Here is a 27,777-nt window from a genome sequence, read left to right as displayed (position 1 = left end):
CCTCTACCCTTTTAAGAGCTTCTGTTTTTAGTGGCCAGCTCTATATTGTTACAGAGGCACAGAGCCCAAAAGGGGATAGCAAGACAGTGCTGGGGGTCTTTCTGCTCCCAATTTAACTTGAAAAAGTAGCACAGGTTTGTATTCCTGACTAGTAAACTGACCTTAGGAAGACAGCCTAGTCTGAATAGAAGTATTCAGATGTTTAATATCCAGCTATGAATAGCAGAGAAAAAGATAAGCAAAATAAGAAGAGTAAAGAAAAGAAGAAAATGGAAAAAGATTTTTGAGGAAATATTGAATGTCAGCAGAAAAAAGCAAACTTCCTAGTGTGCCATGTAAGCATGTCTTTCCACAGGTTTCAGGAGTCACACCAAGTACTTAAAATATAACAAATAACAGGGACAGAGCTACTTCTACAACCTGTTCCAAACTGCAGTTTGCTGGGCATTGGGTAGGAAGACAGTCAGTAATGGATAAAAATCTTATTGCTTTTCAAAGATGAAGACATGGGATGAACCCACAGGAAGAAATTTCAACTACTGAATAAAGCACCAGATACTAAAATTCCAACTTTTGCTAATGAATGAAGCTCACAAAATCACATGTTTGGCTCTTGTAAGATTTCTCTATTTAAACTCTGGTAGTAGTAAAATAATATCATCCACAATCCAAATTATCCTACTGTCCTGGAAACCAGAAGATGACAAAAAACAAGTTACCTCTTAAGTCTGAGGCACTGAATCCATTCTCATGTCAATGGCTGGCTTGGCAAAACCTCCTGCAGCCACTGGTAATAAATCCTGCTGAAAATTTCAAAACTTCCGACTTGTCCAGACAAATTTGCTTCACCCCCTTCTCTTCATGACTGCTGGTCAGGGCAGCAACATTTTCTGTGAAAGACAGACAAGAAGATTATTTCAAACAAATTTCAAATCTGATTTATTGTAAATTTTCCTTCAGGAGTGACCTCCTGATATTTTAAATGCTGCAAGAGCTGTGTAAAAAGACAGTTGAATTCTTTTCAGAATTCTGGCTGCATAGCTGGCACCCCAGACTTTTGTCCTTAACATTCCCATTTCTTTCCCATTCCCCAGGAGCACACTGCTGCAGACTTCCTTTAACTTTATCTGCCCCAGAGCCATGTTGCAGCTCTGCAATGAAGATAGGTTGGAGGCACAGGCTGAGGAACAGCCTGTAGAACCTACTGGAAGAATGAAGGACTTTTCCTGGGAAGAGGAGCAGAACCCTTTGGAGTTATTCAAGGAGACAGCACTGTCCAGTTCCTCTGGGGTTTTGTTTGTGGGGTTGGTTTTTTCCCCTCCTCTGGTATTCTGCTTCTTCTTGTGACTTCAAGTGTGAACGCGTTTGTGGGTGACAAAGTTGGCAGAAAGAAAGCAAACACAAATTATTTGTGTAACAGAAGCCACAAATAACAAGGAGCAAAGCACTTCAACTTCTGTGCAAAGCAAACACAGCCTGGTGAGGGCACAGACTGAGCAGCACAACCAGAGTGCCTTGACAACGATTATCACCACAAAATGACTTTTTAGGACATTTGAAAGTAAGATTCTGAAAGCTCTGTAGACTAGTAACAACAAGTGAGATGAATAAGAATTATCCTAAGAGAAAACACACGTGATGTGTTTGAAAATGGACTTAATGAGAAGGTGAACGCCCTCGCATTGAAGACAGGTAGAGGAACAGCCACTAAATCAGACTTCAACTTGTGGCTCATTGTCTAAATAGAGATATTAGAGATGAGTCAAAAGCTTACTCTGGATGGAGAAGATTGAATCTTCTCCTAACCCGAGTGTTACCAACCAATTTGCTTTTGCAGATGGGATTGGCCAGAAATAGGATGCAGGAGACGAAAAGGAATGAGAACTGAGTCCTGCAAAGCCTCCAGAAGGAATGTTAAGGGAACACCACAATCCTTCGTAGTTCTGAGAACCTCACGCAGCAGCAAAATTTTTCTTTGCATATTACCAAGTTCTTTGAAATAGAGAGAAGAGCCCTGAAGAAAACAGAAATCAGCCAACACTTTGTGGCATGGAATGGCTGTACTGGAAGATTATTTAACGTCTCAGCATAAGGAGATGTTGTTTGTGTAAAATTTTAGTCCCTTCCAAAACGTCTTTTTTGCTGGCTAGAAGAACAAGAGACTGGAACTTTGTGGATTCAGGCAGGATGCTGCAGTTCAAGCAGCTGGCTGGGGGAGGAGGGGGGGATGGATTTCTCCTCCTTTAGTGCCCACCAGCCTGCAAAACCTGTTCCCAAATTGTGGGCACCTTTGGGCACGTCTCTATAGGGAACACCAAACCAGGAAACATTGCCAGAGCTGTAACTATATAATAAAATATCAACAGTTACACGCAGTTTGAAATTTTAGCTGCATACAGGTGTTTGTACTTCTCTCCTAAAATTCTGCACGCTTTGCCCAGCACTACAAAGGGCTCTCCTTGCCATTTGCCTTCACTTGTGGAGCTGCACTCCAACAGCTCTGGCACAGTTGGAGACGGCAGAGACTCACTGCCACAGCTGGATATAAATCTGGTATAAATATAAATCCTCCTGGCTTGTGAGGATCACTGAGGTGTTTTATAGGTGCCACAGAAAACATTTTATCTCCAACATCAGCATAGTGCACATTAAATGGTAGCTAAGGCAACAGGTAGCACAAATACCACAGATACAGTTGTCATCGTACTCACAAACAGCACAGGGACTTGAAAAACACAATCTACCACTCAAAAAGAAATGACTGAAGCCACTCCATATTCACTTCTGAGCCAGTTCCTGGTACTACAGATTAATTTAAAACATTTGAAGTTAATTAATGAAGATGATGTGCAATCCTTTTCAGCCGCTGCTCCAAAGAGGCAATTCACATGGATGGAGTGAATGCTGCTGCAGATGAGTCCCTCCCCATTTCCCTTGGCTTTCCCTGGAGGCTGGGGCAGGAGAGGCTCCTTGTGAAGAGCTGCCATGTGATTCGGTCCCCTCCACTGTCCTCGCAGCACAAAGGGCAGGAATGCTCAAGAAATGAACCACAAACCACTCCTGCAAACATCTCACAAAGCACTCCTGCAAACATCTCACCAACCGTTCCTGCAAGCACCTCACAAATGTTCCTGCAAACATCTCACCAACCTTTCCTGCAAACATCCTGCAAACATCTCACCAACCGTTCCTGCAAACATCTCACCGACCGTTCCTGCAAACATCTCACCGACCGTTCCTGCAAACATCTCACCGACCGTTCCTGCAAACATCTCACAGACAATTCCTGCAAACATCTCACCGACTGTTCCTGCAAACATCGCACAGACCGTTCCTGCAAACATCTCACAGACAATTCCTGCAAACATCTCACAGACCGTTCCTGCAAACATCTCACAGACCGTTCCTGCAAACATCTCACAGACCGTTCCTGCAAACATCTCACCGTTCCTGCAAACATCTCACAGACCGTTCCTGCAAACATCTCACCGACCGTTCCTGCAAACATCTCACAGACCGTTCCTGCAAACATCTCACAGACTGTTCCTGCAAACATCTCACAGACTGTTCCTGCAAACATCTCACAGACCGTTCCTGCAAACATCTCACAGACTGTTCCTGCAAACATCTCACCGACCGCTCCTGCAAGCACCCCAGCTCTCAGCAGCTGCCAGGCTGGAGCAGCTCCTGGCCTGTCAGGCTGAGTGACAGCCAGGGTAAAGAGGCGCCTCCTCACAAGATTAGGAACAGGAAGGCTGTTTCAAACCCCTCCATCTGAATTATGACTGCTGACTGTGTAAGGAGGCAAAAATGGAAGCAAACCCACAAGGAAACAAAGCTTCTTTTGGGAAAGGTTTTTCCTATTCATGATGATTGCAAGTGAATTTTTCCTCAGCTGTGAACAAGTGGTGATGCTTTAGTGTTTGGTACATGGCCTGATTTTATCATAAAAACTCGTCCTGGCCTTCAGCTGGCTGTCAGATTTGCCAAGCTGGTAGGATTCTGGCAACACTTGTGCTGTTTAATGTCTCAGCATGTTGTATCTTGGACACAAACCCCTGCAAAAATACCTAACTATAAATATTTATGTTCGTTATCCTTTTTGCATGATACAGTAAAGAGAGGGGAAACAGATTCTTTCCAAATGGACTGAATCAGAGGAGCATGACAGCATCACAGGGTCAACACCCACGAGCAAAGCATTCCATTAAACCACGGGATCCCCTCGGTGGAATCCCGCAGCCCCTGCACACCGGGAGCACGGCAGCTTTGCCCAGCAGGCTGCAGGGATCACCTGGCACAGCCAACTCTGCGCCCAGGAACTCCCAGGCCCTGGGCAGCGCGGGGGACATTGCTGGGGGTTGGTGCTCAGCTCCTGAGGCCACTCAGCTGGTGGCATTTTGAGGTGGCATTACACAGCCACTGAACAGGAGAGATGTGCTCTGCTTTCAGAGCAATAACTTCTTCACTTCCAAATTGTCTCCCTGAGCAGAGAAGTGCTGCACACAGAACATATCCACCCTTGGAGGAGATAGGGAAAGGGAATGCATCAGTACAGGGAATGTGCAGCCTTTGACAGATATGTTTTTAATACAAATTCATAGAGGTACACAAGAGACTCCAAAAAAGTTTAAAAGTCAGAACTTTTGATACTTTAAAAAAATATTAAATACATGATGACTGCTTAAAATAGAAGTGATTCATGGGGAGAAAGGAAGTACTTAATGACTTGCTCATGCTGAAGGACTCTTAAATAAAACAAGTATCTGTTACTCATGTGTTTGAAGGATTTGCTACTCCCAAACTACTGATTTGAAAAGCTTTTGACACAGCAAGATGAAGACACATCCCCAAGGGCTCCTGTGTGAGCTGAAAGCCTGTGTGCTCTCAAACACTCTTCCTTTCATTGAAAAAGGGAAAGATTTGCAAGAGGAAGAAAAAAAAAAAGACTTAATTGTTTTGGCTTCGGAAATGAGATGTCAGTAAGATTTTCTGGCCCGAAGAACCACCAAAGAAGCCCAAATTATCATGTCAAGAAGTAGTGATTGAATTTGAGATCATCAGAGGCTATCCAGGCCCTCAGCTGTATCTCTCCTACTGCAATTTTATTAATTAATTGTTGGCCTAATATTACAGACCCAATACCATTTAATAAGAGAAGAAAATTAGCAGAAAAGGCAGAAATTACAACTAGCCACCCTCCATCCTTATGAATGAATCATGTAGTACAAACTTCAAACACAGGGTTTCTCAAGGCTTGGTCAAAATGCAATTTTGGCTATGGGACAGAGGCAGGAACAATGAAGCAACAGAAGCCTCTGCTCCATTTTTACTGCTCTGTGCTCCAACAAGCACAATTTCTTCTCTCAACAGCTACTGAAAACCTAGACTTTCACTGGTATTTCATGCTCCTAAAAGCACAACCTTCACTATGAATAGCTGAATGGGGCTTTCCAGAGCAGGGCTCTTGGCACAGCCACACCAGCTCAGGTAGCAGCATGGACACAGGGAGAAGGAAAAGCTGGCAGCACCGTGGCAACAGGAAAAACTGAGAGCAACAATAAACTGCCCCCAATGCCAAAGCCTCAAATGACTGTTTATGCAACTTTCTTTCACAAACTAACCCCAAAACTTGCACTGGGATTGCAATTTGCATTTCAACCCGCTCTCCCCCTGCCCTCATTTGCTGTTTGCCCAGTTTTATTAGAACCATCTGCAAGATCCTCCCCTTCCAGTTTCTTGTGTCGGTTCATCTGGCAGCTGCACTTTCTCATCTATTCAAAAAAATCTTTGTTTCAAAGTTGTTGAGACAGAAGGTCTTTGACAGGCTAAAAATTATCTTGAAAATCAACACAGAAACCACATCATAGGGTATTCTTTACAGATTGAAGGGGAAGAATGGAATATATATATATTTTTTTTTTTTTTTTTAATGGGAAGATAAATGAGGGTTTTGGGATCAAGAAAAATTTTACCAACTCGATTTATCTGACAAAAGCCACAATTTACTGATGTACTGCAAGTTGCCACTGCAGAAGAGTTTCAGGCTCACCATTATTACTGACAGAAACAAGAAGAAACAAGAGAAATGCAGAGAAGTATCTCCTTACAGCAGCTCTTGGCAAAAGATAAGCGAGGGGAGTGCAAAGGGAAGGAGGAATGTTGGTGCAGTAAGTAATAGGGTTTGAATCATTTTCTTTAAACATGATACAAGTATTACAAGTTTTTGAATATAACATGCTTTGCAATCCCCTTCATTAGCTGGTGCATGGTACTGCTTGAGTTCCCATCTTTCTCTGTAACCCTCCTAAAAATCCTTGTTCCCTCCTGTGGACAGAAATCCCTGCTGTCACCAAGCTGCCCATCCCGATGGGGCAGCTCCTGCTGCAGCACAGGGCAGGGCACTGCTGGGAAATGGCAAAATCCTGCCCCTTTCATTGGTTTGGAAATTTTTCTTCTCCAAATTATTTCTGCAGAAGAATGGCACAGCCTTCACTTTTGGGGATTAACAGAGAATTCTCTTCCAGATTTCTCCAAATCTTCTCATAAAACATTTTTAATAAAGAAAATTCACTTCAAGCATGAACACAAAATACTCGAGGAACACCACTCCTACTTTCCCATTTAGATTGACATGAACATTTTCTTTCTTTATGTTACTGCTGTTTAAAAGGTAACAAATAACTACAGACAATACTCACCTGCCACCAAATAATGCTTGTACACATGTAAATTTGAGGAATCTGTGACATGAACTGAACTATTTCAAGTCTCCCCAGGGTCCCAGCAATGCTGGAAATAACTTCCTCCACATTTGCACAAGAACTGCCTTTAACTCTCAATCACATCCAAGCCCTGCTGTCATCTCCTGTGACCTTTTGATTCTGTTTTATACAACCTCCAGCCCACGTCTTCCCTAAGCAAATTCCTAATTCCTTGTTTAACTAAACAAGACCATTTAAAGTTTCTCAGGCACTCTGACAAGACTTCTACAGCTTCTATGCTGGGATTTGCCATTTTCTTCCCACACTTTCCTTTCAATCCTAAAAGAACATTCTTGGGTTTAAATAAAATTATTAAGCAGGATTTCAAAATTGCCATGAACAAATTGGCTTATCTTCTCCCTTGAACTTTATCATAAAACACAAACAATTTAAATGCTTTTAACTGCACAGGCTCTAGGAAAAAAAAATGCAAATCTGATAATTTGAGTTGACAGATCATGCAAGGCAGACTTTAAGAGTATTTTCAGAAACACTGGAAACAACATTATCATAATCTAACTTTATAAATTTTATATGCAAATAAAAAATTAAAAACGTAGACCTGAAAATATTTAACGAAATCCATATATTGCAATGACTAGTATAAAAAAAAAGTAGAATAGCTCTTGAAAAAGTATCCTGGAATCTCTTAGAATCAATGGAATAACCACAGACTTTGCGCTTCTGTGATCAGCTAGCAGGAGAGATTTTTATTGAAACACTTAACATTGCTTTTGTTAGCATATACTTCACTCCAGTGGCTTATTAGAAATTTTGGTAAAAAGCAGACATCTTGTGAAAGCAAGAAAGCTGAACAAAACCAAAGTCTGAGACAACAAGCCTGAAATTTCTCTTTTCCCCTCCTTCCAATGTATTGCAAAAAAACCCCATCTTGATGAATAATGTCTTCCAAATCCTCTTTTCCAGTCACTTTTGATCTTTAGAGAATATATACACTCATATAAGCCAGAAACAACCACAAAAGCAATTTCAAGCCCCCATCTCAATGCATACCCTTGTTTCAAGGTATCATGAATATATTAAGCTAAAATTGCAAACAAAGGAATGCTTGGGACTATAAAAAAAATTACACCCTGCTGTTAACCCATTTTTCTTGCTCTTGAATACGTGATGTCAATTCCCTGGTTTCCATTCAACAAAAAACACTGCGAAATGGCAGTGGATTTTCTGCTCCAAGTCCAGGCCCACATCCAAACAATTCTAACATTAAAACTGTGGCTGCCAGCCTCAAATATTCCCTCCCACAGGAAGAACCACTCCCGGATGTACCACAGAGGTTATCAGAAAATCTTATTGAATTGGGGTTGGAGGAGAAAGTGGCAGATTGAACATGTGCCTGGCATTCTCCTCATGGAATCTGCTCCTACAGAATGAAGTTCCTGAGAGCAGAGGCTGCTGTGAGCCTGCTGAACAGCTTCATGCCATGGACAAGGGCAAATCCAGAGTCCCCGGCATCAGAGGGACCACAGAACTCTGCACAGCTGCCACAGGAGCCCCAGGATAAACTGAACACGAATGGCACCCCCCTTCCTGGCACAGCACCTGCCAAAGGGCAGGGGTTGGTTAGTGCAGCCTCTGCAGCCCCTGGAACTTCGAGGGACCCGCTGCCACGAGGCTGCACCTCTGTGCTGGGAACGCTCCTTCTTTCCTGGGCTAAGGCAGAGGATCCGTCTCTTGAGCCTCAATTTTGAGTACTCAGTTAGGAGCACTGCCCTCCATGGCTCTGGCAGAACAACCCTGCCGTGTCCCCGGCTTGTCAAACACCACCCCTCCCAAAACACAAGTATTCAGCCCAGGAAGCCAGCTCAGCATGGACCCAAACCCTCGCTGGAGCCCAGAGCCAGCGTGCCCCGGCAGAGAGGGCTTGTGGCTGCAGGCAGAGTGGGAACAGCAGCTCAGACAAAGCTGGAACATTCCAGATGTGTGGCACCGAGCTCTTCCCACATCTACAGCCAGACAAAGAACACTCACTTCAGCAGGAAGCTGGAGAGAAATGCTTTAGCTGAATTCTTCTCATCGCTCAAGTCAGAAATGCAATCTTTACTTAAATGTTAAGCCATATACATGGGCCATTAGTCAAAGTTCCTGTTCTTTCTTAATAGCTTTACCAGGTTTGACATTTTGTAACGCTATTATTTTAAGTCTGGTCTTGACTAGAATTCAGATATTAGGAAAATGATTTTCAAAAGACTATGCTAAAATATCTTCCCCATATTGCCATCATTTGTCAAAGTTTTGCTTAAAAGCAGGTATTAAGACAAATGAAATGGATCAAAAATGGAATACTTCCAGGAACATAAATGATGGTTAAATTAAGCTTGTGACAAGAGCCAATCCACACGTTTTGACTTCTCAATGAAGTACCATTTGACCTTGCAATGAGAAAGGCACTCATATACTATGTAAATCTAAAGGAAGAAAATACATCAAAAAGTGAACAGAATTGGTTGAAAGAGAGAGAAGGCAAAAAAAGGCAACAAGTGGTGAAGGTGAGAGAGAACGTCAGAAATCGAAGAGCAGCTCAGTGAAAGGGCCAGAACTGCAGGGTCAGTCAGCAGAACAAGCAGAGTTTGAAGACAGGGCAGAACCTCAATGCACTGAATATAAAACCTGAGTGAACACTGACAAATTTAACAGGACCAGGACTATTTGCTGTAAAGCCTCCTTAAGGCTGACAGCACTGGGGTGACTGCAGTGCTCCCTGCAAAGGCCTGAGGGCATGGGAAAGAGCCTCTGTGATTCCTTCCTGGGCTATTTCTCTCCCTCAAGTACTTAAGGCATTTTCCCTTGTTCTGACTGCAGTTTAAAAATACTGATGGAAAACAACTACAGTTGTAATAGGGAACTTCAAGTAGCACTTAATATTTCTGAAGTATTAAGATACAGAGTATGCATTTAAACAGCACAAAATGCAGCAAGTGTTCAGTGGCTCCAGACTTTTTCCCCAGTCATGTGAAATTCTCTTGCCTGAGCTGCATGCATAGCTGCACACAGAGTGCACTGCTCACCACCAACCACTCACCCACCGCACCACGGTGTAAGATTGAATGCACCCGGCAAACCACATCGGAACCCAAAGCGCTGCCATCTTTCAAACACTGAAGAAAAGCAGGATCATTTCTTTAAACTCTCTCTTGCTAGAGACAGGTTGGGCATTAGTGGCTTTGGCAGCTGTAGAAAACAGCTGCAGCTGGAAACAATTGGTGCTGAGCAATCGGAAACAGGCAAGGACAGAGGACAATACACAGCAAGTATTGCTCCCGTTCTGGCTTGTCTTTAGACACATAGAGCTTGCTGCAGCCTCACATCTCCAAGAGCATTTGCTCAAAAAAAAAAAAAAACAAAACAAAACTGAAATTTAATATCAAGAGCGATGTAATAGTTATGCACTTGCATTGATAAGTATTGTTATAGAAAAGGAGACTCTGAGAAGCTTTAATTCTAAAATCACTTGCCACAGAAAAGTGGTTGTTTGAATCCTGCAGTTAAAGAAAAATGAGGCAAAATCAAAAGAGGGTAGTAAAGGACTATCAGAAGAGTAATGCAGCAAATGGTGACACTTGAGAACATTCACAGCTGACAAACAGTTCACTGGGAATACAGAGAAAGAAAAAACAGGTATCAGCAGTAAGGGGGGAATTTTGGATCACAAGTAGGAATTGCTGGTGAACAGGAACCATTTGCCAGGTCGGTGCAGACCACCGGGCCAAAGAAACACGGTTCAGTGTTAAAGCAACTGCCCAGGGTGACGTGACCTCAGTGAGTGTTATACTTCAATAACACAGTTGCCAAAGCTACAGAGGAATCTCTTAAACGCTCCTCTGGAAAATGATTTTATATGTTAGTTCAGAATAAAATTCCAAATTGGAAAAGCTGAAGCAGCAAGTTACTTTTTCAAACATTTGACTCCTAAACACAAATTTAAGGACAGAGGAATCGACTGCCATGGAAAAGCAGGAGTGCTCCATCTGTGCAGGATAAATTATGGACTGGAAGGGAGGATGCAATTCAGCTGCTGACATTCGAAACAACAAAGGTAACAAACTGCAGATCTAGCAAAGCTGCCAAATATCAGAGATGTTGAGAAGAAGATCAGAAGGATCATAAATACCCCAAGGAGAGCCCCAGAGAGGACAAAAGTGGTTACAGGATGCCAGCAGCTGAGTCCAGCGTGTCCATTAGGCTGCTCCTGGCAGCAGCCCAGGCACCCACAGCACCACCCTCCCCAAACTCACTCCCACCTCCATCAGCAGCTTAGAGCCTTCTGTGAAAGAACTGGGGTCTCTGTACTTCATATTCTTGCATGGAATTTTCCTTCATAAATTCATCCAATTACCTTTTGAACCCATTTACAATCCCATATCCACAACATCCTGTGGAAGGACATTCCACAGCTTCTCGGCTTTGTGCGTTTGTTTTGAGCTGCCAGGTTCTTGTCAGAAAACAAAAAAGAAAACAGATAAGAAACTTGGTTCCTTTATCACCTCTACTTATTTTTCCTATGCCGTAATGATTTGTGATTTCTTTTACAGGCCCCCCTGAGCCTGCCTTGCAGTGGAAGTGTCCTGTTGTGTGTATTCGTGCTGAGTGGATGCTGCTCCATACCTCCAGCTCCCCACCCTGCATTCCTCTTCTGCATTCTTTTCAAGTGAGACTGTCATATTCAGAAGCTTTTGAAAAGAAGATGAAAGAATTCTAGAACAGTGAGAACAAAGAGGTGTGTTTGAAGGTAGAGAAAATTTATTTAGGAAAAAAACATAGGAAATGAAAGAAATTTCACTGTGATTCTACATGTTTGCAAGCAGAACCGTTCAAGCATTATTAAAAGATATGAAATAGGGAACAAACTGTAAGATTTGTAGTAGAAATCAGCTTATTTTTCTGTGCCTTCATGCTTTACAGAGCTGAAATAATTTCAGTGTGCTCTGTTTCCCCTTCAAATGAGCATTTCATCACAGTTTGTAACTTCCTAGCTCATCTAGAAAGGGGCACCAGTGCTAGAGGCAGAACTAATGAGCCTCTGTATTCTAATTGTATGAATATACTGAAAGAATAGAAATAAAGGCAGTGAAACAGGTTGCAAAGAACTGGACAGTGGGTATTGGTAAAGGAGGCTGAAAAAGAATTATTGGTCATCAAACATTTTTAATGTTGTAGGAGTAATACCTGGAACTCAACTTTTCTTTTCCAGTATTAAAAACCAACTGGGATCTTTATCACTCACTTCCAAAAGTACAAAATATTGTTGAAACACTGGAGCAGCATTGTGATCTAGCACCCAGGTCAGGCTCCCCTCAGGTCCCACTGAAGCACTTTGGAGCTGCTGTTACAGGTAAAGTTGCTTTTTTCACCTCTTGTAATCTCTGGTAAGCATCTCGAATACCCAAAACTATATTACTAAAAAAAAAAAAAGCAAAAGGAAAAATCTCACAGGAGGCACACATGAAACATTCCATGCTATTGCATCCCTGGGCAGCAGAATCCCACACAGGAATTCTACAGTATATTTTTTCAGATCACAAATGTGCTCATAAATGCTGTGAATTGTATTAAAAATGTAGGTTTCCATTATTTAACAAAAAAATCCCAGCAGGCGTCATTCATGAGAATATTTAAATTTTTGTAGTCTGCCACAGCAGTCTTAATTTTTTTGTTGTTAAGTTGCACCAAGTGTATTTTAGATTTTCCCAAGAGTAAGACAGAGGAACGGAAAAAACAATATTCCAGTACTACTCTGTACATAAATAAGAGCTTTCCCACTTAGAAATTCACTTTAGAACTGAATTTTGGCATGTGTAAAATATTTGCCTTCTTTGTAAAATCCTTCTAATTTGGCAGATGGTTTGAAGAAAAAAAAAACCAACCATGTTTATATTTTCAGTATATTATCTTAAGTGTTCATAAAATTTAATATTTACTAAATACATTTCAGGACATTGGGAACTAGGGAAGGGGTATTTGCCCTTGATCATAGCAGGTCAAGACTGGAAGAAACATGAGGTTTTCCACACATGACTGTACTTGAAAATAGGCACATAAACAAGAGAAAACCCACTGATATTTGCATATCACGTAACACTTCTGATATTTAAAAACTTTTCAGCATATATGACTTCATAAACTAGATGCTGCTATGAAGAGCTACAGGCAGTGGAAATAAAATGAGTGCTGTGCTGGTTTGCAGTGGGAATTCTTCCCAACTCCCTACTGCCCACTCTGCATAAACCCATCAAAGTCTGATGCTCTGCCATGATTTCCCCACTGTAATCTGCTGCCTATTATTCTCTCAAACCCCATCTGCAGGTCATTTTTCTATCAAATGAGCTGGTTAAAATTCATTCTCCCTTTTTATTTAAACCTAAGGGAATTTCAAATAGTCCAGCACTAACCGACAGGAATTTATTTTAACCATTATTTAAAATACCAGCAGCTTTGCACTTCTACAGTTTAACAGCTCTGATGGGTTTCATGCAGTCTCCTTTCACTTTATCTCCTCCAACACAGGCATGAGCATCCTGGGAGCCCAGGAACGGCTCAGAGAGTCATTGCCATTGCCTTTATTCTCTTTGAGGCTCAGACCTTTTTCCACACAGAATGTGGAGCACTACACAAACTTTCTATGGACAGAAAAGCATGCACTAGTGTGAAACAGCTATATAACAAGTAAAAATATTTAGAAATGTACACTCACTAAGGTCAGTCCTCTTTCCCTTCATAATTTAAGAAATTTTGAGGTGATTTTCCTTATACAAGGGAAGCAAACTGATTATTCCCTGACCTTTGAGGAAGGTGATTCGTAAGAGTTAAAATTCTGCGTATGCATTTTGAACTGAAGCTTCTTCCTCTACCAGATACCATTGTGAATGAAAGTATCACATTGTCAGCACTTACCTCCATGCCAGAGGGCTGAGAGGGAGCAGGACCTGGATGGGATTGCTTCCTAAAGCCTGTATTTAAAGTGATCTACCACGGTCCCGTGCAGACTGGCTGCTTCCACGCAGGCTGCCACACACACTCAAACTCTGCAGCCAAAAAGCAGCTGTTAAGTAAGAAGCTGTAGAGAAATGTGGTTTTGCAGACTGCAGCTTGAGAACCTCTTGTAGGAAGTCAACAGAATAGAAGACAATGGAAAACTGTTGGCTGTGATGGAGCTTGAAAATAATGAAGTTTAACATAGCTTATTTTTTCTTGTATGTGCGATGGGAGAGAGGCAGGTGAGAGCAGCATGATGGCCAAGGCTGTCACAACATGCTTCCCTAAAAAACCACCTTTGGAGCACTGTGACAAAGCCACCTAACCAAAGCATCAGGTGTCTGTGCTTCAGTGCTCATTGCAAATGCTTATTTCTGAGTTTCATAAGTTATACTTATACTACAGGTTCACAATTCATCATAAAAATCAATCACCAAAAACACACAGTACGAGCATCAGGCTCCTCCTCCTTTTAGCAAAATGCTCTTAAGCTGTGGGTCTGCAAGCTAAAGGGAAAGTAATTTTTCCTTTTTGAATTCTGAGCTGTGCACAAGCTCTGAGCTATGCTGCAGCTTGGCTTGGGTTTGGTTTCACTGAGGTGAGAGCTGACACACACAGAGCAGCGGAGGAGTGACGTGCACAGCGCTGGTGCCACAGGCAACGCTCCTTATCTGCACCACCTGTGGCACTGAGTGAAGTCACACAGGCTGTCCTGAGAGACGAAAGACAGGATTCAGCCCTTTCCCTGCCTCTGCTGTCAGCCATGCTGTCCTGCTTCCTCTTCCGTGCCCACCCACTCCTCACACAGCAGGGAGCTCTGTGCCCTTGCCAGGCTCTGTTCATGAGCTGCCGCACGAAATCGGCTGCAGAGATCTGAGGTGGCAGCAGCCCCGCAGGAGGGGAGGAAGGGGAAGGGCAGAGTGCTCAGGAACTGTCCCAGCAGCAGCAAGGTGTGCACTGGATCGTGTCCTTACAGAGACTCTGAGGATGCTCTCCCCTCTGCTCTGATCACTGTACAAGCCACACAATGGTACACACACACCAGCAACTGCAGAGCTGCAAGCCTGGCTCTAGCCTACAGAAAAACAAAAGGAAAACCAAGTGGAATACCTGCTCCACGAGGAATCCTGGTCTCCCTCATTTGCCCTGACAGACCCAAAGCTGAGTCAGGGGAGCAATGTGCACACGGGCACAGAAACTTCTGGTGTGGGGCAGAGGGCTGCTCCTGGTCTGCAGGGGCTGCACAAAGGGCACCAGTGACCAACACCTGCAGTTCAAGTACCACCTTCTAGTGCACCTCAAAGAGGCTGCAACCTGCAAACCTGCCTCACAAAAGCTGCATCAGAAAAACCTCATTGCATGGAACTTCAGCAGTCAAGTAGTTTGCCCGAGCCTCATCAGCATCACTCGTATGAGTATACTTTGATTTAATTTATCTTAGTAAGGACCTGACCTGGGCTAAATCAACACAGAGATCTGAAAAAAGAGATCCTGATGGTGGTTGTTGTCTCTTTTGTTGTGTGTGTCCCATGTATATATCACTTATTTTTAGGCAAAACCTTAATTTTTAGGCTGTGGCTCCATTATAACTTTATCAGCAGGAGAACAAACTTACACAACTCCTACCTTTTCTCCCCCAGCTGTTTGTTCCCATGCCAGCCAAGCCACCCAAGACCACATGGGTTTATGCTGGCAGTTGGTCTTTTTGGCAGGATTTTCCTTCCCCAGCTGAATCACTTCCCTGGCTGGGTTCACCAGCGTGTGCTGGCACAGCACAGGAGACAGCGCAGAGAGGAAAGGAATGACCAGGAAAAAATGAAAGTCAAGCTTTACTGGGCTGCAGTGCCACCACAGATGCAATCCCAGCTTTAATTAGCTTTCTGTTCTACCTGAGATGAGCTACAGAAACATTAAGAGATGGGGAAGAGTGACATTAAACTAAAGACGAGGGAGGGATTCGGCAGTGACGAATAGGGAGCGGATTTAGAGTAGCAACATTTAAATGGCTAAATCTTGAGATGACATGTTTTAATCATCCCACAAGTCACACAAATTCCAAGTTCCATAGAAAATTTAAACACACTTTACTTTGCCAATGCAAATATACTATTTGATATCAGTCTTCAGAACAGGGCCATACAAAGTTGCCCAAACGAATGATTTACTACTCAATGCCCAAAACCATTTCTAGGCTTTGTAATTCCAAGTTTGGCCACATTATCCTCCCAAATGTACAGAAAGTAATATCTGTTTTTTCAATAATGCCATTACTGAATGGTATCATTCCAAAAATCCATGCAAAGAAATATCAACTTGGTTAAACACCAGAGTTCAAGAAAATGCCTTAATTTACAATAAAAAGTGGCTTTGGAAGAAGATGGGGATGGGTGTGGAATGAAGTATTTTGTATTTTTGGAGACAATACACTTTAGTGTTTGCAAGAATGTTCTGAGGGATGCTAAAGTGCTGGCTGAGTTCCACCAGAGCTGAGCACCATCCTGGCAGTTGCTCCAGGAGCAGGGAATGCCCATTGAGGCTGTTACACACCAGCAGCCCACAAAAGGAAAGGTTTCCCAATTTCCAGGGAGTGCTGCAGTCCCCCAGGAAGGGTGATGGGGACAGCCAGGCTGTAAGGAAGCCCTTCTGATTCCTAAAATGCCCATTAGCTCAGCAGCCAAACATTTCCATAATTCCCTGCTTCTCAAAAAGGCTGTGGCCCACAGCCCACAGGTACAAGTTACTTAGGCTTAGGAAATGATCTAGCAATAAATCTAGGCAGAAATCCTTCATGGTCTCATCTGAAGTCCAGCATTAAAGGGACTCCAATGAGACATTTGGACATCACGGCAATCTGGCAGCTTTGCAGGACACATTTGACTGCTGAGCTGCGCAATGATAAATGCAGAGACAGACCAACCCGAATGCCCCACATCCATGAGGCACTTACAGCCACTTTGCCAACACATCAAACCATTAAGCATTGAATAAATACGAGCATTTAGCACACCATCTAAGCCCTGCCGTCCAAAAAAGTGGCCAAACTTCTGATGACTAATCTGGTTCTTTTATTCCAGCAAACAGAAAGTACAATGGACATAGTGGCTGATTGGATGCTGGAAACTACAGCTCTTCTGTGAGCTAATCCTCGGGATCTCAGCAGTTCTAAGCAGACAGTGGGGGAAGGTCCCATGCTTATGACTCACGCCACCATTTTTCTCTCTCCTATTGTTTTGCAAATTCTCTGCTTGATCTAAAATCCATTTCAACTAGAGACTTCCAGGCTCACTGGAAAGATAATATATTCCAAACAAGTGATGCTTCAAAAGAGTGTGGACCTACAACCCTTGAGATCAATCTAAATCTGGGCTGGTGCTGTCCTGCCCCTTCCCCTGCATGATCCCACAGAGAGCAGATCCAGATGTGACCCAGCTGGAAACCAGGGCAGTGCCACCACGAGGAGCCAGAGGGAGTGGGAGTGATGGAGGACATGTCACAAGATAAAGTTGTGGCAATCCAGATTTAGACAAGCCTAAGTGGAGGTCTACCACTAAGAGTTATTAATCATCCTGAACGAGCCATGTCTTAAAGGAAATGGGCATCCTGAGCTTTGGGTTTCATTTTAAGGTATTGATTTATGTCCCTAAAACATTTTAAACCTGTACATTAGCAGAAAAGTTATCCTACATATACTGGTAATATATTCTCTTAATGGGATACATGGCAATGAAATTTTGTCTCAGTAGATCTTTAAGAGCAGATTCAAACTTCAAGGATTATGAGTTCAGGCAGGATAATGCCCATTTCCCTGCCTGATGGCTGGCAGTAACACTTTGAAGCTGGTTTTGATAATAGGTAGGATACCACAGTAGCCACACTCAACTCTAGGAATCTTTTCTGCTTCATTGCTTTAGCTTTGTTTAACAGCCCATTTTTGAGTGGTAAAACAGTAGTAGAAATGGCAATATATTTATGAAGACATGCTAAATAAAACTATATTGCTTTTACAAGGAAAAGCAACAGATTATACCAAAGTTATAACAAAAATCCCATGCGTCTGTAAGAACAGCGAGAGAACTGCAAGACAGGATTCCATCTGCTTCCCAGGACAACTTTTTATGCTGGGTACCCATGGCATGAGGACAAATACACCTTCAGAAATAAATGTAAAATATTTTAACATAGCTTTCTATGCAAAGCATTTCTATCGGCCTACCACCCTTTTCCACACAGGGAAATTCCCACTAAATCATCAATAATACATCCAGGCAGCCATCAGTCCACCTGCTAATGAGCAGTTCTAGCACACAGCCCCTATCCAGAGAAATCAGGCCTGGAAGATGAGAGCATAGCCCTTAATAATTTACAAGACTCATTAACCTTATCCCAAAAGACAAACAAAAAGAATGTGATACCTACTCAGATTTCCAGACCTAGCCAAGATACAGTGTTTCAGAGGCCATTAGGATGTATCAGTCAATAAATACTCTCCAAATGTTCTTCTGTGGAATAACCTGGCAGCCAAAGAACCATCCATCCCTAAAAGCCTGTATTATTAGAGACACAACATTAGGAACCTTAAGAAACTTGAACTGCTGAAAATGAGATCAAAAAGGTTTGAAAATTATTCAATATGGCAAATGCTAAAAAATCTTTCAAATTTGCTATTTTAAGTGGACAAAACCAGTCTAGTCTGGTTCTGCATAGAATAAATACCAGCCCTCTACAAATGTCAGGTGTGCCCAGGGACAGAACTCACATCCAACATCAAATACTCACTTTGGCAGCACAACACAGAACCAGGAGCGGAGGGAAAAGACAGCCCAGGGTCTTGTCCTGGGACTAAACACTCAGTTCTGCACCTGGCCAAGCAGGGGATCCCTATTCCCAGCAGACATTCCTTACACAGGGACTGGGACGAGTATCTGGGAAAGAATTTTGATGATGCTGTTTGGATCTGCAGTTTATGACTGAATACCACCAAAAACAACCCTAACACAAATTGCTTGGTTTTTGTAGTGTCTCCTGCTACAAATACACACCTACTGCTATAAAACTGCTTTTCTCTCTGCACAAACACCCAGTAGCCACGAGGGTTTGCCTCCAGAGGGAAGCTCACCACTTACATCTCCTCCTGTATCAGATCCCACACTCAGTTACCATATTCCTGTGCCTGCTTTGAAGTCTTCCTAAAGGAGATAATCTAAATGCTGGAGGAGCTGGCTGGAACACCCAGTCGTGCTCTGTGGGAAAGGAGGAGGTTGTGTGCTCTTTCCTGGCTCTGCTAAGCAGGTGTAGGAACAGGAGCTGGGAAGGTTTTGGTGTGCCACCTCGTTTCTCACTCCATTTACACGGATCATGTGGGTTTTTTCCAGAGATTTTTTTTCCAGACATTGTATATGAGCTGCTGTACCTTCCTTTCCCTCTCCACATGCCCAGTGAACTCTCCCTTCCAGCTACAAAACCAACAGGCAGAACTGCTACATGAGACAGCCTAAAAACACTTCAAACCCAGCTGTGCTTCTTCCAGCCCATCCTATCCCATTCCTTCAAAAGCCAGGACACAAATGCCCATTTTACTGCCGATCATTCCGAAATGGCAGCGATTAAGGAACATGCTATTTCCCTAATTACAATTTCCTTTTTACCAAATGCCCCTTTACTCACAGCAGCTTCTATGGCAAGCAGTGAAGCACAGCCCCGTGCTGCCTTGCCAAAGCCAAGCGTGTCTGACTAAAGCTCTGCATTTCCACACCAACACCCACCCCTGAAGGCTTTTCCAGTGGGCCATAGCACCGGGAGTGTTCCACTGTTTGATGACATTTTGGGACTACAAGGAGAAAAAACAGCGCTTAGAATAGAACAGAAGAACCAGGAATTAATAGAAACAAGGAGTAGGTAACTGTATATTCCATAAATAGCGCTGATAGAAATTATCAAAAGAATAATGGTTATCTTCCTGTAAAGAGAATTTTTACTCGGGTTTCATACTGCATATTCCTCTGAAACAGGACACAAAGATGAAGGAAAAGGTGGTATCTTTTCAAACTTTCTTTCACAATTAGAGTGTACCCTTAATGCTTAAACCTAATTAAACTAAGAACAACTAATTCAAGATTAGTAAAAAAATCCCTATCTTAGAAGAAAGGTGATCTGATAGGACAAAACTATTATTTCAGTGCATGATCTGGGACATGCTGAAGATTAAATATTAGCAGCATACTTTCATGGAAGAAAACTAAAAACATGGCATGTTAACAAATACAGTTTTTTCCTTCTGGCTTTCATGGGGTTACATCAAGTTCATTACATAAAAACCCTTAAATTCTTCAAAATATAAATTTGTATGTATCAACTTGTCAGACTAACACAACAGTGTCTCAGCCTATGAATAGCACTCCCTGATCCACAGAGTTGTGGCTAAATAAACATGATGCCTGTTTTAAAAGGAAAAGCTCCAGCTCTGATGATCTGCAGGGTGACTGGGACCAGTCTCCTGACAGAATTCCTGATTGCTCACTGGGGCAGCACTCACCCTGCCACACGCCATGAGATGAGCACAGGGTGAGGGTGAGCACTGGATGAAATAAATACTGCAAGAAAAGCAAGCACTGCCAGAATAACACTGCTGTTGTGAACAGGAAGACATCCCTAAGGTTACTTTTAATCAAAATTAAAACCAGTAATGGGTGTAATTTATCTGGACACATGTTCAGTGGTGCCACATTTCAGTCCCCACATACCTTTCTTCCACAGAAAAGTGCTTTTCTAATATCCAGAAGTAAAATAACTTTTGAAAGACCATTCTGTCTCTAAAGAGACCATTAGGATCAGTTTTCCATTCTAAACAGAAATTCCTATCTTCTCAAACAGCTCCAGCTCCTCCAAAATAACCAAACCATCCTGAGCTTTCTCGCGTCCTCACCTGCCAAAAACAACAAACACTTCTAAAGGAGGAACAGCAGAAAACCGAGAACTATTCTTTAATGGCAGTGAAGTTTGAACAAGTGAAAATTATTGTTGCTTTTCCTGGAATGACAATTACCAAAGGTTTAGCCCAGAAATGCCTTTAAAAAAAAAAAAAAAATGTTAGGCTACTAAGATTTGCTGCCTTTCTCCATTTGTTTTTTGTCACATATCTTTAAAGATCTGCTACCTGCAAGTGAGAGATTATCTATGTTAACACTTTAAAGATTCGTATTTGTACAGGCAAATATTATCTAGAATTTTCTATATCAGTATCTCCCAAAGTTTTGAGGTTTCTACCTCGAAGTCTCAGTCCTCAGTAAGTTTTATTTGCACATCCCATTATAAAGCTTTTAATTTAAAATCATAAGGCAACACAGTCCTGTGAGGCATTTCCTAGTACAGTGGTGGGCCATAAACACCAGGTATTTTGTGGTATCTGCAGTGAAGAAATGCACATACCATGTACACTTTTTGAGAATGGGTGTAATTATGCACCAGAGTATCTCACCTTGCCTCTGCCCAGCCTGCACACTGCTCAGCAGGGACTTCTGCAGATGGGAACCTTATTTTTCACACACACTCCTCTCCTCAGGCACTAAAAGTTTTAGAACAACTTTCTCATTCATAACAGGTCAGAACATTTGGCTGCAGACCACACACACATGCTCAGCTCGACAGCTCGGGTGTGTTGGAGGCTGCTGAGATGCTGCTGGATAAATTACAAAGGCCATGGTACTTCCAGCCCTCCTCCAGGACCTGCCCAGCTGAGGATGCCAGAATCCCCTCTCTCAGTCCAGCTGCAGTGGGAAATAAGGTTCCCAATACACATTTATTGTCCTGAAAGTTACAGCATGGACGCATTACCTTACAGGTGCACTCAGGACATAAGTTATGCCTGAAGAGCCCCAGGTTTTCCTATAGACAGGAGAGAAAGATTACATGGACAAATTACTCTTTAAGCTGGCCTTCAGGTCAGTAGCTTTCAATACTAACTTTTTATTAGATACTTCATTAAGTTATTGACAATCTTTATTTTCCTTTCTGAAACTGCAGAGATTTTTTTTTTAACAGGATAAGGTATGCATTCCCTGAGGATCTTAAGTTACTTCATTGCTATAGATTAATTTTCTCTAATCTTACTCCTTTATAACTCATTCCTCTGTTCAAAGAGATTTCCTCTCCCCATGAAAAAGTAACATAACATCAAAGCTGCAATGCTGTGCTTTTCTCAGTAATAAGAGAAAGCAATACGTGAGATATCAGATTTTTTATACTGGAATTTTAAGTGGTATCTTGTGACAGAATTTATGGCATGAAACCTTACAGAACTTTGAAATTTTCTATTTTTTATGACTTGCAGGTACTGTACACGGCAACAAAATGAAACACATAAAACATACACCAACTTGATAAAAATCTGACATTAAATTCTCCATTTTAAACAGAACACAGTGTAAACTCCTCTGCAAATGCCAGTCTGTCGATCTGTAGACACACAAGCTCATCTCTGTACTGCTGCCTCTCTCCTCTGGTGAAGTAAGCACTGAATTCAAATAGGAAACATTCTGAAGCACAATTGTTGAGCTGTTCCCAAGGGATAGTTACAGTTTCATGGCTTAATCACTTCAGCTTTCCACTTTGTTAATAACATAGTTGAATAAAAATGATCTGATGCTACTTGTGCATTCATTTTAATGAGTCCCTGGAAAGAAATGCCTACAGTGAAGCATGCCCAGATCTCCTGAATCAGTGGGAAAAGTTCTGCACAAAGATTAGAAATATCTTCAGCTTCTATGCATCAGTAACATATTTTTGATCCTGAATCCCAATTCAGCTCTGAAGAAAAATAAGTTTAGGAGAAAGTTTCATAGTTAAATATGAAAATCAGTGCCTGAGCTAACATAATCCTCCAACCCCAGCTTCCCCTTCCAAATCTGAGCATATTAATCTCCTTTCCTTTCAGCTGCTCCAGTTCTTGCATAACAATGCCATTTCCTGAATTCAAATCTCCACAAATAAACCTTAAAGCTGAATAATACATTATTAAGCCCTATGAATATTCCCTTAAGCAGGGCATCCTTAAAAAACTGGGCTACACTGTCACAACTCAGCATCATTTTCTTTGGACTTTCAGGGTGAGAACAAGAAGCACTGCAGCAGCCAACAAGCTAAAAACCTTACTGAATCATAAAATTTCTACCCTCTGCAGAGGAGATTTTTAATAAACTACTAATGCTTTGTTGAAATCCCATCCCTCCATACAGCAGTCACTTATTTCTCTGTGGATATGTAATTTGCACAGGCTCCCAGGGAAATTCTGGACTGGTATTTTTGGGGAAAGGAAAAGCACACTGCATCCCCACCTTCCTGCACAGCCCTGAGCCACAGACCTCTCCCAAGTGCTCAAACTATCAATGCTCAATCATTCCCTAAATGATCGTTCCTGCAATATGAAAATTGAAAAGTATTTTACCTAAGAAGGATGCTCCGTTTCGATTTGCCTCCTCCCTCAGTTTTCATCTGTTCCTTTCCTAGTGCAAATGCTCGCTAGAGGCTCAAAATGGGTGTAATTACTGCGTTCAAGCTCCAAGCTGAGCACAGGCTGGAGATTCTCTGCATTAGTTATTATCTCAAATGAGCTCCCTCAAGTGTGACTTGCTGGATGAGGAGGATGGCAGCTGATGGCAATGCAGATTGTACACGGACAAAAGTCTACCTCAAACAAGGTAAAAATAAATAATCTTGAAGATCAACTACTACAGGGTAAAATGTACTGGATGTCAGAGGGCAAAATTTATTTCTCAGTTAGGTCCATAAAAAGCAAACTATTCATTATCACTGCTTTATCATCTACTCGAGACCCATGAGATACTTTTTCTCAAAGGGCTTGGAGAACACAAACAGTATTACTAAGGAAAGATCAATTACCTGTTGTAAGCTAAACATTAAAAAAAGGTTTTTGCAGTAATCCCGAGTGAAAAACAGACTGACATTCAACAGGACAAGACAGTGTTTCACACATGGAAATGAGACAACTTCATTACACAGGGAACAAGAAGTAAGGCACTGAGAAACAAAGGGACATAATCTCTCAACTTAAACATTTTTTTATCAGCCACTCAGCAACCAGCACACAGTCCTGCCCCTGCCTGGTGGAGCAAGTGCTCAGTACCTTTATCAGCTCAGTTATTCAGTGCAGCAAATGAACGCTGAGCCTGGAGCATGCCTTGGCACGATGAAATGCCAGGCAGTGAAAAGAGCTGAGCCAAAAGAGCTCTGTGCCAGTCCAGCCTAAGCAGTGCTCTCCGAAGGAAAGGAACAGAAACCAATGCACTTTTTAAAACCTGATCCTGAACACTTACAAACCAGGAAAGAGACTCACAGCTCTTGGAGTGGTGCCATTATCACAGCATCCTGTCACCTCCCTCCCCATGCCCTGGAAGATACATCCTCCAAAATGAACCTGAAAAATCAGCTGAAATGGAAGTGAAGAATCTGGAATGGCAGACTAACTCTTAAGCTACAATTATTTTAGGTTAAAAAAAAAAGGGGAAACTTGAAAACCAAATCACAATTGAATCCACCACACTCCAGCTCACTGTGTGACACTGACACCTCTAATTCCAGTATCTCAGAAGTCTAGACATCTGTCTGGAACTTTTAATCTGAAGCTAAAAACTGGGCAAAACTGATGCAGTAGGAATACAGCAGTGTACCAGACTTTATGAAGAACCACCCTTTTACTTTGGTAAGGTACAAGATGTATTTACAGGGCATTCTGCTCCAAAACATCCAAATTTATTCAGTAGTTAAGTTTATTCACAAAATGATTGATTACTCCCTACACAACTCCATTTAAAGCAAAGCTTCTGGAGCTTTGTTTTTCTCTTTAAAGTGTAAGGAAGCAGCTGAGCCATCCCGAGCCGGTCTGCATGTTAACAAAACATTTCTTAAGGTAAGGATTTACAATCTGTGTAAGAAGATAAAAATCTGCACTTTTGGTCGAAGGGACCAACCCTGCACTTCTCTGGCAGCTGGAGCTGATGAAAGTGCTTGTGGGTTGTGTAATCAGCCTGATAGATGTGCTCCCTAATCTGGCTGGAAACTAATCCCACACACAAGAAAACTTCAGCTTTGTGCTTTTCATATTACTTCAGGTCAAGATTGTATACAACTCTAGAGGCAACTCTAATTTCTACCATGTCATTGCATTTTTTGTTTGTAAGTTATTTCTGATCATGGAAACACATTTAGAGAAATGCTCTTTCAGAACTGTGGTAATTCTTAGGTAAAAACTCGAGTTGGGCATGATATAATAACGTTCTCAATAAACTCTAACACTTATTCCACTGGACTAATTTTCTATAAATTGCATGTCCATATCGGTATTCTAAGAAAATTAAGTTTATTGCTCCGTGTCCTCCCTTAACAACTGCCAGCCAAATAAAAGAAGCATTAGAACTACTGTATCTTAAAATCTGCAAATTCTGGGGGGACAAGTACCATCTAGTAATCATAGACTGCTGAGGAGGCTTGACAGTTCAAATTCTATCCTTGGCAGAGCAGACAAAAAAGCCACCGAGGGATGCACTGGGTGTGACAAGGGGATGGTGATGATGGAACAGACCAGGACAGGAAAATGAGGAACCACAGGGAAAGTGTACTGGAATCTCAGCTCTCTCCTGTACTTAGAGATGGTTAAAAAACCTCAAAAAACCCCAGTTTTCCAAGAATTTGTTTTCTGCCCCAAACTGAGAGGGGCAAAAACATTTTTTTCAAGGAAATTAGATAATCCACAGCTTTTTTTTTTTTTTTTTTCAGTTTTATGCTTACACAAAGTTATACCACCACACAAAACAATCTAAAGTTAACAGGTTCAACAAAACGTATTTCAACTCCTTTGGAAAAAAAAGGGAAAAACAGTATAAAGTAGCTCAGGACAATTAATGAAGTTCTGTGAATTGTTTTGGTCATAAAAATGACACTTCTCACTTAAAAAACATTCCTCCACCTTTTCCAAACATGAACAGACTTGTATTTCCACCATAAATTTAATCTTTCCACCCTGACACTGAAAATTTTCCACTGACCTCAAGTGCTTCATTTTTCCTCTAAGTCCCAAAAGGACAATCAGCAGCATAAAAGCTCCAGCTGAGCAGATACCAGATCCATTACTCTAGAATGGATTGGATAACTGATCCATAACTATAAAATATTTATCTACATTTGGCATGTGGCTATCAAACACCATCAACTTCATTAGGCAGTTTGGTCCAAGGACACCTTGCTTGCAAGAATTATTCCAAGGTTTCACAAGAATCTGGGGTATGTTTTCAATCACCACAGCTTATTTAGAATATAATCAATCTGTAGAAAAATAACTGGTTAATTGGCAGATCACCTAATCAAAAAATTCTGACAGAATTACCTCATTAATTCCTCCCTCCTACCCACACAGAGTAAAAGTCACAAGAAAAAAATGCTCACACTGTTTTAAACTGGTCACTTCAGCTTTGTTTTGTTTTTTTTTTTACCCTGAATAGAAAAATGGAAGTAATTTTCTTAGATTGGCAACAGCTTGTCTCTTGAATCCACATTAATAGCTGGCTTTCAGTTTTGAAGATCCAATTTGATTAGTTCTCTGAACAAAATCCAAAAATCAGCAGCTGGTCCCTAAAGAAACTTTCTTCTTTTGGCGAGAGATCTTGTCTCCTTTTCCCCAAGCCTCTCACAAAAAGGATGCAGTCACCACCAGACACAGGATTCCAGATTGGTATTCTTTATGTAGCTCTGAGTTTGGACTGAGTTATTAGAGTAAGAAACTCACTAAATCATCTTCCAGATTAGCGAAGCTGAACTTGTTGGAAAAGGACAATTTAGCACCTGGAGGCAGGTGCAAACTGAATTTCTCAATGTATGGATAAAGGACAACCCACTTCTATTTATGGCTATAAACCAAGGAAGGGAAGAAAAAGAATAGCAAGTTACCAAAATACAACTGCTGCAATACATTACATAAACAAATATTTGCAATCCTAGCCAAATTTATTTGTTAATATGTAATTGACTGTATTTGTTAATATGTATTTGTTTGAATGTATTTGACACATCAGAATGAAATCACTAAATAATCCTGCCAAAACGTTCTGGAGACAAAGATCCTTCTATGAGAACCTGGTGGAAAAGCAGATAGGCTTTTTGTTCTGCTTTTCATTAATATGCAAGCCCAACAAGCCCAACCAGATACTGCAACAAGTTACAGCCTCGCTTGTTACAGTCAACCATTACCAAGACTACAAAGATAATCAAAATCATCTGATGGACAATGCAACCTGGGAGGAAGAGTGGTTTTCAAGACAGAGATTACAGCTTGACGTGTTTCACTTTGTTTTTGTAGACAGCAGAGGAGAACAAGTCAAAAGTACCCCAAGAAGCAGCTAAGTTTCTAAAAATAAATCTTTTCTGTTGTACTCCTAATTCCATGACGATGAAACTCCTAAAATTTTGAATTACTTTAAACTCCCAAAACCTGAACAAAAATGATTTCTCCAGAACTGCAGCACCACTTGCAATATACTCAGAAGACAAATTCTGCTCATTTTTCAGCGTTAAAAAGCAGATGTTCTTCCGTGCATTAACAACACTTGATTAGAAAATAAATTTATCCTCTGTGCGAAGAGGAGTGAACATAATGGCTCCCTGAAGGCACAGCTTCGAGGTATGAGGGCTATTAGTTCAATTCCTTTTTCAAATGCTGCAGAGAAGGCTGACAGAAAGCAAGCTTCTGGTTGTGATTCTCTAATCTGTCTTGGTCCATGGATGCCCTGACTCCAGTTTCCCTAATAAACTCCATTGCAGCACAACCCTGCTCTGTCCTCACAACACACAAACTGCAATCTGTGTGGTCTAGTTAGAGAATAGCTCAGGGAAAGAATTTTGGGTCTCCAATGATTATTTTGTTAAAACCTGGGATAGCAAGAGAAGGTCATTTCATTTAAAGAACCCACAGGAACCTCATAACATTCCAAATCTTTTTATTTGTGTGTGAAGATAG

General features: G+C 41.7%; 1 protein-coding gene across 3 annotated transcripts in view; it reads right to left on the bottom strand.

The window, feature by feature from the left end:
• Positions 1-27,777, bottom strand: part of PEAK1 (pseudopodium enriched atypical kinase 1) — a 112,145-nt gene that overhangs the window by 61,815 nt on the left and 22,553 nt on the right. For 2 of the 3 annotated variants that reach the window (XM_068204408.1, XM_068204410.1), the window contains exon 2: positions 720-890. The gene's annotated coding sequence lies outside the window, so the exon portion shown is untranslated. Of the gene's footprint in view, positions 1-719; positions 891-1,205; positions 1,223-27,777 lie in introns of those variants that run through there. The other variant, XM_068204409.1, reaches the window with a different exon arrangement.

Source organism: Anomalospiza imberbis, chromosome 13 (genome assembly GCF_031753505.1).
Source record: "Anomalospiza imberbis isolate Cuckoo-Finch-1a 21T00152 chromosome 13, ASM3175350v1, whole genome shotgun sequence".
NCBI classification, from domain to species: domain Eukaryota; kingdom Metazoa; phylum Chordata; class Aves; order Passeriformes; family Viduidae; genus Anomalospiza; species Anomalospiza imberbis.
Note: the sequence above shows the minus strand (reverse complement) of the source record. Positions and strands in the feature narration are given on the sequence as shown.